A 15,616-nucleotide genomic window follows, 5' to 3' on the forward strand; every position below is an offset into this window, starting at 1 on the left:
GAAATAAATACTACTGATCTGTGTCCTTTTTGTAGATCACATCTTTCAAAGCATAAAGTCCACAGGGGTAAAATTGCATAAATGTTGGGATGCAGTGGGATAGACATTTCTAAGTTCCATTCCAACCCTAGGAGTTCTTGACTAATGTTGCTTCTTAAATTAAGGACCTAACAATTCCAAACAGACTCATTTTATCCACTCAATAACTGTGTCATGAGCATCTCCTATGTGCCAGGTGCTATTCGAGGGGGCAGAGGTACAGCACTGGGTAAAACACAGTCTTACTCTCATGGTGCTTACAGGTCTAGTGTGGGGCGGGGGTAGAAGAACAAGAGCCAAAAGATAATGTCTCAGGCCATGATAAGTGTGACATAAAGGACAATAGAGTTTGGTAGGCAGGTTGTGGTGGGGCGTCAGATGGAGGGTGTCGTCAAAGAAGGGCTCTCTGATAAGGCAACATTTGAATCAAGACCTAAAGGAGTTGGGGCTTCCCTGGTGGCGCAGTGGTTGAGAATCTGCCTGCCAATGCAGGGGACACGGGTTCGAGCCCTGGTCCAGGAAGATCCCACATGCCACGGGGCATCTAAGCCCGTGCGCCACAACTACTGAGCCTGTGCTGTAGGGCCCGTGAGCCACAACTACTGAGCCCACGTGCCACATCTACTGAAGCCCCCGCACCTAGAGCCCGTGCTCCGCAACAAGAGAAGCCACTGCAAGGAGAAGCCCGCGCACCGCAATGAAGAGCAGCCCCTGCTCGCCGCAGATAGAGAAAGCCCGGGCAGAGCAACAAAGATCCAATGCAACCAAAAATAAATAAAATAAAATAAATAAATTTTTAAAAAAAGATCTAAAGGAATTGAAGGTAAAAAATCATACACGTCTCTGGGAGGACTCCAGACATATTGAGTTATAGAATACATACTTTTCAAAACAGGAAGATAATTCATCTTCTATATTATCATAAGCCTGATTTAAGCTAACATATTTATAAGCTCATGTTTTGGACAGACTCCAGGCTTACAGAAAAGCACATGATCATGACTCCTTAACAGGGATTGTAGAGGGCACAGGTGAAATCTCTAGCCCACTGATTATCTGACAGTGAGGTAAGCCTGGACTTTTGTACCATACTTATTTTTTGCCACTTCAAGAACACATCTTGGTTTGCCACACATCCCGGTGGTCAACATATTTTTTAGTTCACTCTGGGATTTGTTCTGTCTTGGCAGGGTTTCTCAGCTGCTTTCATTTCCTACCTACTGACAGCCTGATGAGCATGATTTATAAATATTAAAAATAAGGGGGTGAGACCCGGTGCAAAGAACCTGCCAACACATGCCAGAAACTCTGATGAGTTCCCGGTAAAACTAGAGAACATGTTTCAAACACCAGTGGATTCTCCACATCTAGGACAATGTCTGGTACCTAGTTAGCACCCAGGGAATATGTGCTTAAAGAATGAATGAAATGTTTGCAAGAGACTTGAATAACGCTCTACTTCCATGCTGCCTATCTCAAGCCAAAATAAAAGCTCTGCTTAAATAGAATAGCTTGGTGTGAGTGCATGTGGGAGTATGTTAGTAAACAGGATGTTTTCTATCCTTTATGAGAAAGCATGGCAGCTGCTCGCTGAGCTCCTAATAGACAAAGATGCTAGTTTTACATCCTTGAAAGCCCCTATTTGCATAGGCACTATATAGAAGGCAGAAGTTAGAAATGGAAACAGTATGTGATCACTTTTGCTAGAAAGTTCTGCCTGTGGTTTGTGATTTCTGGAAATGTGGATGTGCTGACAACAAAATTAACTCCTCCGAAGAACTGAGAATTGCCTTGTCTCATCATCCCTCTCCCTATAATATACATGACTTGACGAAATTAGACTGTTATTTTCATTGCGGTGATCTGCAAAATCATAGAATGATGTGTATTTTGGGAATGCCTAATTAACTCTGGTTAGTTCCACTGAGGTTTTAGCTACTAATATAAGCATTGCAAATATCACGGAGGTGTTCACATCTAGTTTTAGTAACCCAAAGAGATACTCAAAGGACTTGAAAGAAAAATCTCTTTAGAAATCAGACAATAATGAGGATTCAAATCAAATGGTGAACCTATGGGATAAAATCAGACACTGATTTGCCAAAACTTGCTTTGCAGCAACCAGCAAGAAACATTTTTATAGTCGAAGCCAATATTAACAATCAAAACAGCAGAATTACAGGCATATATACACAAAGTCCATCCCTATTCACAGTTTTTATCACAAACATTAACTAATATTGATCAAGCTGTTTGCCACAAAAGTTTGCTTTAACATATACCAGCATACAAAGTGGGAGCCATGTTTCCTAGACAATTGCCAGCACCTTGCGTCATACTTGTAAATAATGGGCTACTCCTACTGAGCACCATCTGCTTAATATAGAAAAATGTTCATCTTAATTAGGAAATTCTTCTTATTATTTAATATTTATTGAACACCCACAATGTGCTTGGCAGCCAAAACACCAGAAACACACTCTCGGCCCACTAAGAATCCACCTGCTAAGGAAAATATGATGAACCAGTTATGCAGTCATTTCTGTTTTTAACATATTTTATGTAACTCTATCCAGGTGGCAGAGTTGCCAATGATTCACTCTTTGGAAGGGTCCTGTCTCCTAATTAAGGTGGGATGGTTAGCTATAAGTTATGAGTGAAGTAGATGATAAAGAACAAATTAACTATGGTCGCCATGAAGAATAAGTGAAATTTGCTCCACTGATGGAAGAAAATTTAATACACAATTAAGTAAACCCAACTGTGTTTGTTATGGACTGACAGATTAGGACTGCATAACATATTAGAAATACAGAATGCATAGTAGAAAAGTTACCTTGAAAAAGCAACCATTCTTTGTTTGCATTTACCTTCAGTGCTTCTGCACCTCCACAATGATACGACTATGCCGTGTAATATGAACATCTTAGTTGGTAAAGATTTAATAGTCAAAGATCTACTCTCAACTAGAAGAATTAAGACAAACTGACAACCTCTCCCAGAAGCCTCCAACTATACACCCTTCTCTTTTTCCTACACTCCAATCAGCAAAAGTTCAAGAAAACTTGACATTTTCAATATTGCAACTGTGTAGAGAAGCATACTTGGGGAGAATAAATGACCTATTCACATCAAGAGACTGCTACATGTATGCCTGTAATGGTGCCTGGGCATGAATTATCTAGCACTAAATGTAATTACCCTTTTAGAGAAAATTATGAACTTTGAAAAATATGGTTTTGCTCCAATAACTGAATAGCACAAGTATGTTATTTTTTTTCCAGGTCTTGAGTTTTAACTAGTTCTCCACTTCACATGGGAAAAGTTTCCCCATCCACCTTTCCAGTGTCTTCCTAAGTGTTTCTAGTTTTGTTTTGTTTCTTTATACTTCTCATTAAATCATATAGGCTCTTCATTCTGATTTCTTCATAAGGAAAACATACAATGAATTAAAAAGAATGTGATGACATTGATCATAATACTACTTATTGTCCTTAAGTTTTATTGTTTTTCACAAATCAGCAATACCAATTGCCCCAGTTATCCCTTTGGAACATGGTGAGTCAGAGAATGGAATATTATCCAGCATCTTAATTTTATGGATATTCAGGCAAAAGAGAAATTACATGTTAGTGGAGGTAATGCTGTGATGATGGCAGTTGTCAAACGGTGCCAATATGAACTTTAAATGAATATAATTTGAGAGAAATACATGACAGAGGGATAATGACTAGCTCATATATTTTCAGGGTAATAAATACCTAATGAGCAAAATTGTAAAGCAAACAGTAGGTTGAACATACACCCAAATGTTGACTCTTGACTCAGAGTCAGAGAACAGAATGATTTGTCTGTCTAGAATGATAAAGCATCACTTCTTCATAAGCTAATGAGCAGCACCATCTGGCATGATTACAGAGGAGCAAGATCATAAGAAAGTGAAGAATAGAATGACAAAGCTGCAGTAGGATTTTCACAGGAAGTTAAAAAATTCCTCACCATAAAAATAATCATAATAAAAGTAACTTTAGATGGTCACAGAACACTACGCCAACAGTATAAAGATTATAGGACCAAATGTATTCAAAACAATTGAATATAACTCCTGATATCTTAGAATCTTTCTGTACCACAAAGGTTCTCAAAGTGTGGTCCCAGGACCAGCTATGACAGAATTACCTGGGAAGTTGTGAGAACTGCAAACTCTAGGTCCTTGTACCAGAACCACCAACTCAGAAACTCTCAGGGTAGCCCTAGCAATCTGTGTGTTAACCAGTCCTCCAGGCGATTCAGATATAGGCTCATGCTTGGGAACTACTTCTCTACCAACCCAAATAAGAGTCAGAGATTTTTGCTGTTTTTGTGGATACCAAAGAAATTAGCTAATTTGGTCTATTCTGTTTAAACAACTGGTCCATGTGCTGAAGAATAAAAATCAGTCAGACCAGTTCCTTGAGTGACATGATGATCTCTTCAAATAAGAGAACTGTCATCCTAGTATTATTTTATAGAATAACAGCAGAACAAATTACCTTAAATCTGTACCTTGATGTAGAAAACAAACTTACGGTTACCAAGGGGGAATGTGGGGGGGATAAACTGGGAGATTGGGATTGAGAAATACACACCACTATATATAAAATAGATAACTAGTAAGAACCTACATACAGTAAAGCACAGGGAACTCTATTCAATACTCTGTAATGACCTATACAGGAATAGAATCTAAAAAAGAGTGGATATATGTATATGTATAACTGACTCACTTTGCTGTACAGCAGAAACTAACACAACATTGTAAATCAACTATACTCCAATAAAAAAATTAATTAAAAAAAACCCTGTACCTTAACTGTATAGTTTCTGAACACATGTATTTTCTTCCTTTTAATTTGCTTTGGTAGACCCCATGAGATAAGTTTTGCAAGTTTGACTGAATCCTTTATTTACTTAATTGTTTTTCCATCCCTTGGTCATTCATTCAGCAAGTATTAAGTATCTACTATATGCCATGCACTATTCTAGGTGCTGAGATATATAAGTAACAAAAACAGACAATGATCCCTGTCCTTAAGGAACTTACATCCTAGTAGGGGAGAACGACAAAAACAATAAATGATAAAATTCATAAGTACATAAAATATTAGAAGGTAAACAATGCTATTGGGGAAAGAAAGGAAAAGTTAAACCAAGTAAGGAGAATTGGGAATGCTGCTTATTGGGAGTGGGGATTTCAATGTTAAGTAGTATCATGGTAGATTCACTGAGTGGGAGACGTGAGCAAAAGCTTGAAGATGATGGAGTTGATCATGTAATACATGAAGAGAAAGGGTGATCCAGCAAAGGGCTGAAATAAAGGCCTACAGGAGGGAGCATGCCTGGTGTGTTTGAGATGCAGCTTGGAAGACTGTATGGCTAGAGCAGAATGAGCATGAAGGAAGTTTAATAAATAGAGGCCAGAGAGGAAACAAGGGTCCAGGTCACCCTGGAAGGCATTGTAAGTCATTGTAAAAACTTGTGCTTTACCACCTAGAGGGGTGGGATAGGGAGGGTGGGAGGGAGACGCAAGAGGGAGGAGATATGGGGATATATGTATATGTATAGCTGATCCACTTTGTTATACAGCAGAAACTAACACACCACTGTAAAGCAATTATACTCCAATAACGATGTTTAAAAACAAAAAACAAAAAAACTTGTGCTTTTACTCTAAGGGAAATAGGGGACTACCTCAGGGTTCTGAGCAGAAGAGTGACATGATCTGAATTATGCCAAAATACTCACTAATTTTCCTCTAAGTCTGTGTACAGTTTCATCAACCATTTATGTAGCAGGTTAAAAGACACTGCTACTAATTTTTTCCTTTTCTTTATGTTCTTCATAAAGTTATTTAAAACTATTTTCACTAAGGCAATTCACTTTCTTTGTTATCAGTGAAGAAAATATTGTCTAGAAGACAATTAGAAGATAAAGTTGGATAGTGATCAGTTCTCCTTTACTTGGGTCTTTGGTTTCCTGCCTTCTGTGGCCTTTCTGCCTAAGGTCCAAGAGTACAACCTTGGGTGCTAGGAATTGTTTTTTCACCAGGCAACTGACAGCTAACAGAATTGTGAGTGAAGTCTTGGAACCTGCTTTGCCACTGAAGAGAAAGTAAAATGCAAACCTGTATTTGAGGAATGGCTCTGTCAGTGACTTATTAAAAACCTAGTGCCCAGTCACAAAATATCTGGCAAAGGTAATAGACTTGCCAGCCTTTGGGTAAGATAGAGCAAGGGGTGGTCTGTCTGAGTAGAACTGTGGAAACTTTTCTATCAAAATCCAATCCTATAACTTGCCTCATTTGGTATTACTGTGACCCCTATATACTGAAGAAAAGTGTTTGGAAATTCACAAGTATTTCAACAAGTGGCAAAGGGACTTGGAAACTTAAAAAAAAAAAAACTATTGGGTATTATTTCTTTCACTCCTTAACTCATTTATTCATTCATCTATCAAATGTTTACCAAATACCTATTAGAGTCAAACACTGTATCAGGTGGTGGGGAAACAAATATATAAGAGCTGATATTCCCTTAAAGAGTTTATGGACTACCTGGAGAATTAGACATAAATAATAATGCATGGTAGAGAGTGATGATTTTTATTTTAAAAAAAAGTCCAAATGCTATGGATTTTCAGAGGAGGAAATATGAGTTCTAATTAGAGATATTACCAAAGTCTTCATGGAAGAGGTAACATTTAATTTGGTCATAAAGGATGCATTTGTGTGCATGGTAATGGGAGGAAGTAAAATTTAGGCAGAGGGAGCAATCTCTGCAAAGGCATAGAGGCAAGGCTATATTCATAGTCACCCATATGAGAGGAAAAGAAGGCCTCAACTAGAGCAGCAGTAGTGGTAATGATAGAAGAAAGAAAATGAGCTACTGCTGAGGTCATTTCAAGGAAACCTGAAATATCTGTGAGCCATTTAGCTGAGAGAAGTAGAGTGAAAACAACACATTTGTTTGCTCTTTTGATGGTAAACCACCACTGTGCTAGGTCTGAAAATAAACTGGAGATAAGCAAAGTCCCTGTTCTTAAGAAGTGTGTTGTCTAATGAGAGAAATGGACAAATAAACATAGTAAGATGAGATAAATAAGACCCTCATTGAATTCTTAAGGACTTCAGGGTGCCATCGTGTTTAAATGGCCAGGAACAGGTCATAGTCACAAAACTGGCATCCAATTACAAGTAGATTACCAAGGCTATTTGAGACATAGTTATCCTTTCCTTATGTATTTCTCTGACTCAAGGAAAAATGAAATGTTGTCCTGTCTCTTCATTCAAAGCAATTTAACATAGTGCAGTTCTAAGTGTCATCAGCAGATTAAAAGTACAGGCCTGGCTTGGGAGCTTGTTCAAAATGCAAATTCTCAGGCTCCACTCCAAATCACCTGAATCAGCAGGTGACTGCATGCACATTCAAGTTTGAAAAGTACTGTACTAAACAGAAAGAGAGAGAGGGAGGGAGACAGAGGGAGGAAGGAAGCGAGGAAGGGAGAAGGAAAGAAAGAAAATACTGTACTGATCTAGAGGACTCATTCTTTAGTAAAAAAAAAAAAAAAAAGCTAAGGAGGGAAGTCCATTTAGAAGGTCAACATTACTATATCTAGTAAATAGTCTCTTATTTTTGTTTTCAAAGAAGCAAAAATTCAATTCAACAAACATTTGTAGAGCTCCTACAGCATCTCAGCAAGATATTTTGAAATGTTGTCCAAGCAAGTAAAAATCTAGTAGTATAGATGGATACTGTATAGGTTGAAAAGTCTCAAAGAAACCAACTCTGTCTTAAGAGTCAAGGTATACAAGAATTGAGGAAAAAAGAAAGAGATTGCCCCTGCTTCATATTTTTCATGGACAGTATATAACCATTCTTAATTTCCTTGATTTTGATCTAAACTTGGGAGATGAAAAAAAAAAATCAAAGGAGAGGAGAAATCCAAATTATAGTAGGGAAGCAAATCAACCGAAGAGATAAACCTCATGACTTAAATAAATAAAAATCCCATGACTTTAAACAAACAAACAAACAAACAGGAAAGGAAAAGAAAAGAAAAAAAGACCCTTAAAGCCCTTATAAAGTTTAAAGTGTAGATACACTCTAACGAAGCTTTTGATTTAAGGTCTATTTGTCTTTGAGGTTCACACCCTTTGTAGTGTTCAAAAGCCTTTATATTGAGGGACTGTTTAGCATAAATGTCTATTGGGACTTCTTTCTATACAGCATAATCTGGCTATGTATCTAGCCATTCTGTCAAGTCATATCCTAAGCCTCAGGAGAACATCATTTTCTGAAGTAGACTGGTTGCAAGTCTTGATTTCTACAACTATCAGTAGTCTGAATATCAGTCTTCCTTTAAAAAATATAGTCACTGAATTAAAGATGTTTCTCATTTTACTCCTAAACTAAGCTGTTTTATCAAATTAGTTTTACCCACTGCGTGCGTGCACATGCCCTTGCACGAATGTGTGTAATTTTAAACAAAAGAGAGGTCAGTACTGATATATTGGTAAATTAAAAACATCCCTTCCAAATTCCCATTATTAAAATAGATTCTTCCCTTTTTTTAGTGAATTTTTAGTTTCCAGCCTGTGTGTATTACAGAGGAGGCCTAATGTAGGTCACTACATGCCATCATGAATAATGGGAAAAAGGAAGTCAACTATTTCCCAATGCTTGTTAGCATGAAAACACAGCCCTGGATGCCTTATTATGCTTTTGACTCCGAAGTCCTATGGGTCTGCCCGTGACTGCTGTGTGAACTCATTGTTTCTGCCAAATACATCAGCTGGGGTGGGAACATTAATTCATTTTAACAGAGATGAGTCAACGTTGCTCCTGAAAAAAGTGCTGAGATGCTATATTTGCAAAGACTGTCTTCAAAAAGAAAAAAAAGAAAATACTGTTTTTAATACTGGGTTCTGTCTCTCAATCCAAGAATTTTTCTACTTTGCCTATTTTCCCTTGGTCCAGGTTTTCCTAAGGTTAGTACCTATTTATTCCAAGTTAGAAATAACTAGACATCTTTGTTTTCAGAGTCCAGGTAGAGTAACAGGATTTCTTTGGGTGAACTAGGCACGTGTCTGTGCCTCTTGGCTGGCGCTCGGGCTAGCATATCTTCCAGTTTTTGCTTTTGCCCCTCCCTCTCGCTGTACTGCATTTGTTGAGGCAGTTTGCCTGCCTTGTGTCCCAACAGAGGGGACTCTCAGAGAGTTTCTAAATTCTCAGGGGGGAGGCTTTCCTCTTTCCACTCTAGGAAATACTAAGGGTTTGTAAACCTAAGGGATGTGAGACAATTTAATCCCTAAAATCGATCACACAGAAGCACAAGAAACTTTCAAAATGGCCAAAGCTAAAACAGCGAAATCTGGGCTGCACTTAAAACCCACACCAGATGACAAAACCGACTCCAACACAAGGCTGTGAGAAACAACACATCGCTGATTTCTTTTTCTCTCTGTAGGACTGAGTGGGAATGGATGGAGCATGCAGGCAATGATTAGCTATGTAGCCATCTTGATATTTACCAATCAGTTTCCCATTTTGACAGTGTCTTCTGAAACTAACTTTTGTGTACCCTGTTTCCTAAATGAACCTTAAAAGTAACTCTTTCCCTTCACATCCTCTGCACCTGAAGCAGTAACGTCTTGAAATATTGATCTATTTGCTGCTAGCTTTCATTAATTTCATCCATCCCTGAAGGCAGAGCCACATTTGTGCCCGCTAATGAAGACCTATTTAGGGGAGCTCAGGGCCCTTTATCAGCCCTGAATTAGCTTTGCAGTTTTAATGGGATTATTACTTAATTAAATAATGTGCCTGCATTTGCCAATGTATTTCTAAAGTGGGATGCAAGCTGCAACTGCCTACACACCCATAGGTAAGCAGAACACCTCACACAGGCTTTGTTGCTTCTCCAAGAGAGTAACATCCGTTTTACATCTGTACATGGCCAGGCACATAATCACATTCTGCAAATGTTGAATGCAGTACCATGTGCCACTCTCAGCCCTACAGCACCTCTAGGGTATTTCAGTCTTAAAATGTATTAATGCAAATGTGGAAATGTCAGCAAGCTAGTATTATGTATGCACACCAATCATTCAAAGGGGGAAAAGAGATCCATTTTGGTCCAGATTATTTTGACTACAAGACCTTTAATTACAAAGATTTCTGGTTTGTTGAAGGTAGCTGTTTCCCAGAAAAATATTTGGTAAGTAAAAATATAAAGGGGACCACTCCCCAAATGACCTAGAATTCCAAAGAAAACTAAGCCCCAGAAGATGAACAGAGAAAGGGCAAGCAGTCTCTCTCTCTGTTCTCTCAGCCTTTCCCAGAAGGTCACCGTTTCTAACTGACATGCCAAATAATTTTAGTCAGTAACTGATAAGAAAGCAAATTAAATTTCATTTGGTTTGAAAAAGTATTCCAATATGCATATGAGTTGATCTAAACTCATTCTAAGAAATTTAACAGGGTACATGTTCTTTTATTACTTCATGTTTTCTCAATAAGGAATCCCTTACGATAAAAATAAAACCACTGGAAAAATGAAAAGATGCCCGCCTTGAATGGAGGAGGGGCTAGTATTTTTTAAAAATGATTTTGACAATTTGAAGAATCAAGTTGAGAAGCAAATTTTTCTTTGAAGAACTTAATTTAATTACTTTCCTATCATGAATCACTCTAACTACTAGGAACAATATATATATATATATATATATTTTTTTTCAGTACGCGGGCCTCTCATTATTGTGGCCTCTCCCGCTGCGGAGCACAGGCTCCGCACGTGCAGGCCCAGCGGCCACGGCCCACGGGCCCAGCCACTCTGCGGCACGTGGGATCCTCCCGGACTGGGACACGAACCTGCGTCCCCTACATCGGCAGGCAGACTCTCAACCGCTGCGCCACCAGGGAAGCCTGGAAAAATATTTTTTTAGTTTTATAAATTATACATCATAATGGTGACATAACTTCTCCATTAAAAACCTGATGATGTCAACAGATGAATGGATAAAGAAGATGTGGCACATATATACAATGGAATATTACCCAGCCATAAAAAGGAAAGAAACTGAGTTATTCGTAGTGAGGTGGAAGGACCTAGAGTCTGTCATACAGAGTGAACAAGTCAGAAAGAGAAAAACAAATACCGTATGCTAACACATATATATGGAATCTAAAAAAAAAAAAAAAAAAAAAAGGTCATGAAGAACCTAGGGGCAAGATGGGAATAAAGATGCAGACCTACCAGAGAATGGACTTGAGGATATGGGGAGGGGGAAGGGGAAGCTGGGACAAAGTGAGAGAGTGGCATGGACATATATACACTACCAAACGTAAAATAGATAGCTAGTGGGAAGCAGCCGCATAGCACAGGGAGATCAGCTTGGTGCTTTGTCACCACCTAGAGGTGTGGGATAGGGAGGGTGGGAGGGAGGGAGATGCAAGAGAGAAGAGATATGGGGACATATGTATATGTATATCTGATTCACTTTGTTATAAAGCAGAAACTAGCACAACATTGTAAAGCAATTATACTCCAATAAAGATGTTAAAAAAAAAAACCTGATGACGAAAATTAGCAGTTGCCTCCAGGAACTGCAGGCAAATCAACCAAAATAGTTTACACAAAAGTCAAATTATATGGACAATGCTTTTTCCTCACCCCTTCATGCCTGCAGTGATGTATACCACTTAACTTCCTCCTATTTACTTAGGAGAAAAATATTTAAAACATTTATTAGGATATAACCAACACACACTTTGTGAGCATGTACCTACACGAATGCTTGCATAAAACATTTTCTTTGATGCAAAATAATCTTAAAATGTTCACAGTAATCATATTTTGGTTGTGCTGTTATTTTTATTCTAAAAGCATTGTGTGTATGCTGTGGGATAAAGCAGATGAGTATTTACATTGGTGTCTCTAGGACCTGTGATTGTCAGCATGGCGGAAAGAAGAACAGATATAAGATAGATGAGGTAAGCTAAAAACCTGGTAGACCTGAATTTGTATTGGAAGTTTCAGTTTGAACTCAAAAAAATTTTATCTTTAAACAATATATACAGCATATGTTGTTTATATACTAGCTCTGTCCAATGAAAAGACCACGAAACAAAGACCAATCCAGTAGTAATGAGCATGTGTAGTGCCAAGATTATGCTCTCTTAATACTAAAAAAGACGAAAGTTCTTTGGAAAAAAAAGTCTGAACCCACGTTTGCATCAGGATATGCACAAGAAGAGCCTGAAACATCCTATAATACCAGGAAGCAAAGGAGATTTAAAAGACTTTGTTTTACAAGACTACTAAAGACATGTCAAAAGGACTCAAAATCCAGTCTGAAGAGGTTCCCACAGCTCAAAATAGGACAGTTAAGCATAAGAACATAACTGGAATGAATTAAAATATTTCAAATATGTTTAAGTACACAAGTCAATATGTAAATACTGAAAATAATAAATCTACTTGTAACTTTTGGAGAATGATAGGGCATGAATGCCTTAAAACTAAAAAAGAGGGGATTGGTTCAAGATGGCAGAGTAGAAGGACATGTTCTCACTCCCTCTTGCGAGAACACTGAAATCACAACTAACTGCTGAACAATCATCAACAGGAAGACACTGGGACTCACCAAAAAAGATACCCCACATCCAAAGACAAAGGAGAGGCCACAATGAGAAGGTAGAAGGCGCACAATCACAATAAAATCTAATCCCATAACTGCTGGGTGGGTGACTCACAAACTGGAGAACACTTATACCACAGAAGTCCACCTACTGGAGTGAAGGTTCTGAGCCCCATGTCAGGTCTCTGAACATGTGGGTCCAGCAATAGGAGAAGGAATTCCTAGAGAATCAGACTTTGAAGGCTAGTGGGATTTGATGGCAGGACTTTGACAGAACTGGGGGAAACAGACTCCACTCTTGGAGGGCACACACAAAGCAGTGTTCACATCGGGACCCAGGAGAAGGAGCAGTGACCCCATAGAGACTGAACCAAATCTACCTGCTAGTGTTGGAGGGTCTCCTCCAACACTAGGGTCACAAATCAAGGCTCACAAATCAAGGCTCAGTAAATAGAAATAGAAAATATGAACAGACCAATCACAAGTAACGAAATTGAAACTGTGATTAAAAGTCTTCCAACAAACAAAAGTCCAGGCCCAGATGGCTTCACAGGTGAATTCTATCAAACATTTAGAGAAGAGCTAACACTCCAAACTCATCCTATGAGGCCACCATCACCCTGATACCAAAACCAGACAAAGATACTATAAAGAAAAGAAAATTACAGACTAATATCACTGAGGATTATAGATGCAAAAATCCTCAACAAAATACTAGCAAACAGAATCCAACAGCACAATAAAAGGATCATACACCGTGATCAAATGGGATTTATCCCAGCGATGCAAGGATTCTTCAATATACGCAAATCAATCAATGTGATACACCATATTAACAAATTGAAGAAGAAAAACCATATGATTATATCAATAGATGCAGAAAAACCTTTTGACAAAATTCAACACGCATTTATGATAAAAATTCTCCAGAAAATGGGCATAGAGGGAACCTACCTCAACATAATAAAGGCTATATAACACAAACCCACAGCAAACATCATTCTCAATGGTGAAAAACTGAAAGCATCTCCTCTAAAATCAGGAAAAAGACAAGGATGTCCACTCTCACCACTATTATTCAACATACTTTTGGAAGTCCTAGCCATGGCAACCAGAGAAGAAAAAGAAATAAAAGGAATACAAATTGGAAAAGAAGAAGTAAAACTGTCACTGTTTGCAGATGACATGATACTATACATAGAGAATCCTAAAGATGCCACCAGAAAACTACTAGAGCTAATCAATGAATCTGATAAAGTTGCAGGATACAAAATTAATGCACAGAAGTCTCTTGCATTCCTATACACTAATGATGAAAACTCTGAAAGTGAAATTAAGGAAACACTCCCACTTACCACTGCAACAAAAAGAATAAAATACCTAGGAATAAACCTACCTAGGGAGACAAAAGACCTGTATGCAGAAAACTATAAGACACTGATGAAAGAAATTAAAGATGATACAAACAGATGGAGAGATATACCACGTTCTTGGATTGGAAGAATCAACATTGTGAAAATGACTCTACTACCCAAAGCAATCTACAGATTCAATGCAATCACTATCAAACTACCAATGGCATTTTCTACAGAACTAGAACAAAAAATCTTAAAATTTGTATGGAGACACAAAAGACCCCAAACAGCCAAAGCAGTCTGGAGGGGAAAAAACGGACCTGGAGGAATCAGACTCCCTGACTTCAGACTATACTACAAAGCTACAGTAATCAAGACAGTACGGTACTGGCACAAAAACAGAAATATAGATCAATGGAACAAGATAGAAAGCCCAGAGATAAACCCACGCACCTACGGTCAACTAATCTGTGACTAAGGAGGCAAGGATATACAATGGAGAAAAGACAGTCTCTTCAATAAGTGATGCTGGGAAAACTGGACAGCTACACATAAAAGAATGAAATCAGAACACTCCCTAGCACCAGACACAAAAATAAACTCAAAATGGATTAGAGACCTAAATGTAAGACCAGACACTATAAATCTCTTAGAGGAAACCATAGGAAGAACACTCTTTGACATAAATCACAGCAAGGTCTTTTTTGATCCACCTCCTAGAGTAATGGAAATAAAAACAAAAATAAACAAATGGGACCTAATGAAACTGAAAAGCTTTTGCACAGCAAAGGAAACCATAAACAAGATGAAAAGAGAACCCTCAAAATGGGAGAAAATATTTGCACACAAATCAACGGACAAAGGATTAATCTCCAAAATATATAAACAGCTCATGCAGCTCAGTATTAAAAAAACAAACAACCCAATTCAAAAATGGGCAGAAGCCCTAAATAGACATTTCTCCAAAGAAGGCAGCACATTGAAAGCTTCTCAACATCACTAATTATTAGAGAAATGCAAATCAAAACTACAATGAGGTATATCACCTCACACTAGTCAGAATGGGCATCATCAGAAAATCTACAAACAACAAATGCTGGAGAGGGTGTGGAGAAAAGGGAACCCTCTTGCACTATTGGTGGGAATGTAAATTGATACAGCCACTATGCAGAACAGTATGGAGGCTCCTTAAAAAACTAAAAATAGAACTACCCTATGACCCAGCAATCCCACTACTGGGCATATACCCAGAGTAAGCAATAATTCGAAAAGACACATGCACCCCAATATTCATTGCAGCAGTATTTACAATAGCCAGGTCATGGAAGCAACCTACATGCCCATCGACAGATAAATGAATAAAGAAGATGTGGTACATATATACAATGGAATATTACTCAGCCATAAAAAAGAACGAAGTTGGGTCATTTGTAGAGACGTGGATGCATCTAGAGACTGTCATACAGAGTGAAGTAAGTCAGAAAGAGAAAAGCAAATGTCGTATATTAACGCATGTATGTAGAATCTAGAAAAATGGTAAAGATGA

At 38.2% G+C, this 15,616-nt stretch overlaps 1 protein-coding gene across 2 annotated transcripts in view; it reads right to left on the bottom strand.

The window, feature by feature from the left end:
• ST6GALNAC3 (ST6 N-acetylgalactosaminide alpha-2,6-sialyltransferase 3) overlaps positions 1-15,616 on the bottom strand; it is a 571,072-nt gene that overhangs the window by 203,859 nt on the left and 351,597 nt on the right. The gene's annotated exons all lie outside the window — the stretch shown is intronic.

The sequence above is a fragment of the Mesoplodon bidens genome, assembly GCF_964165515.1.
Source record: "Mesoplodon bidens genome assembly, chromosome: 2".
Lineage (NCBI taxonomy): Eukaryota > Metazoa > Chordata > Mammalia > Artiodactyla > Ziphiidae > Mesoplodon > Mesoplodon bidens.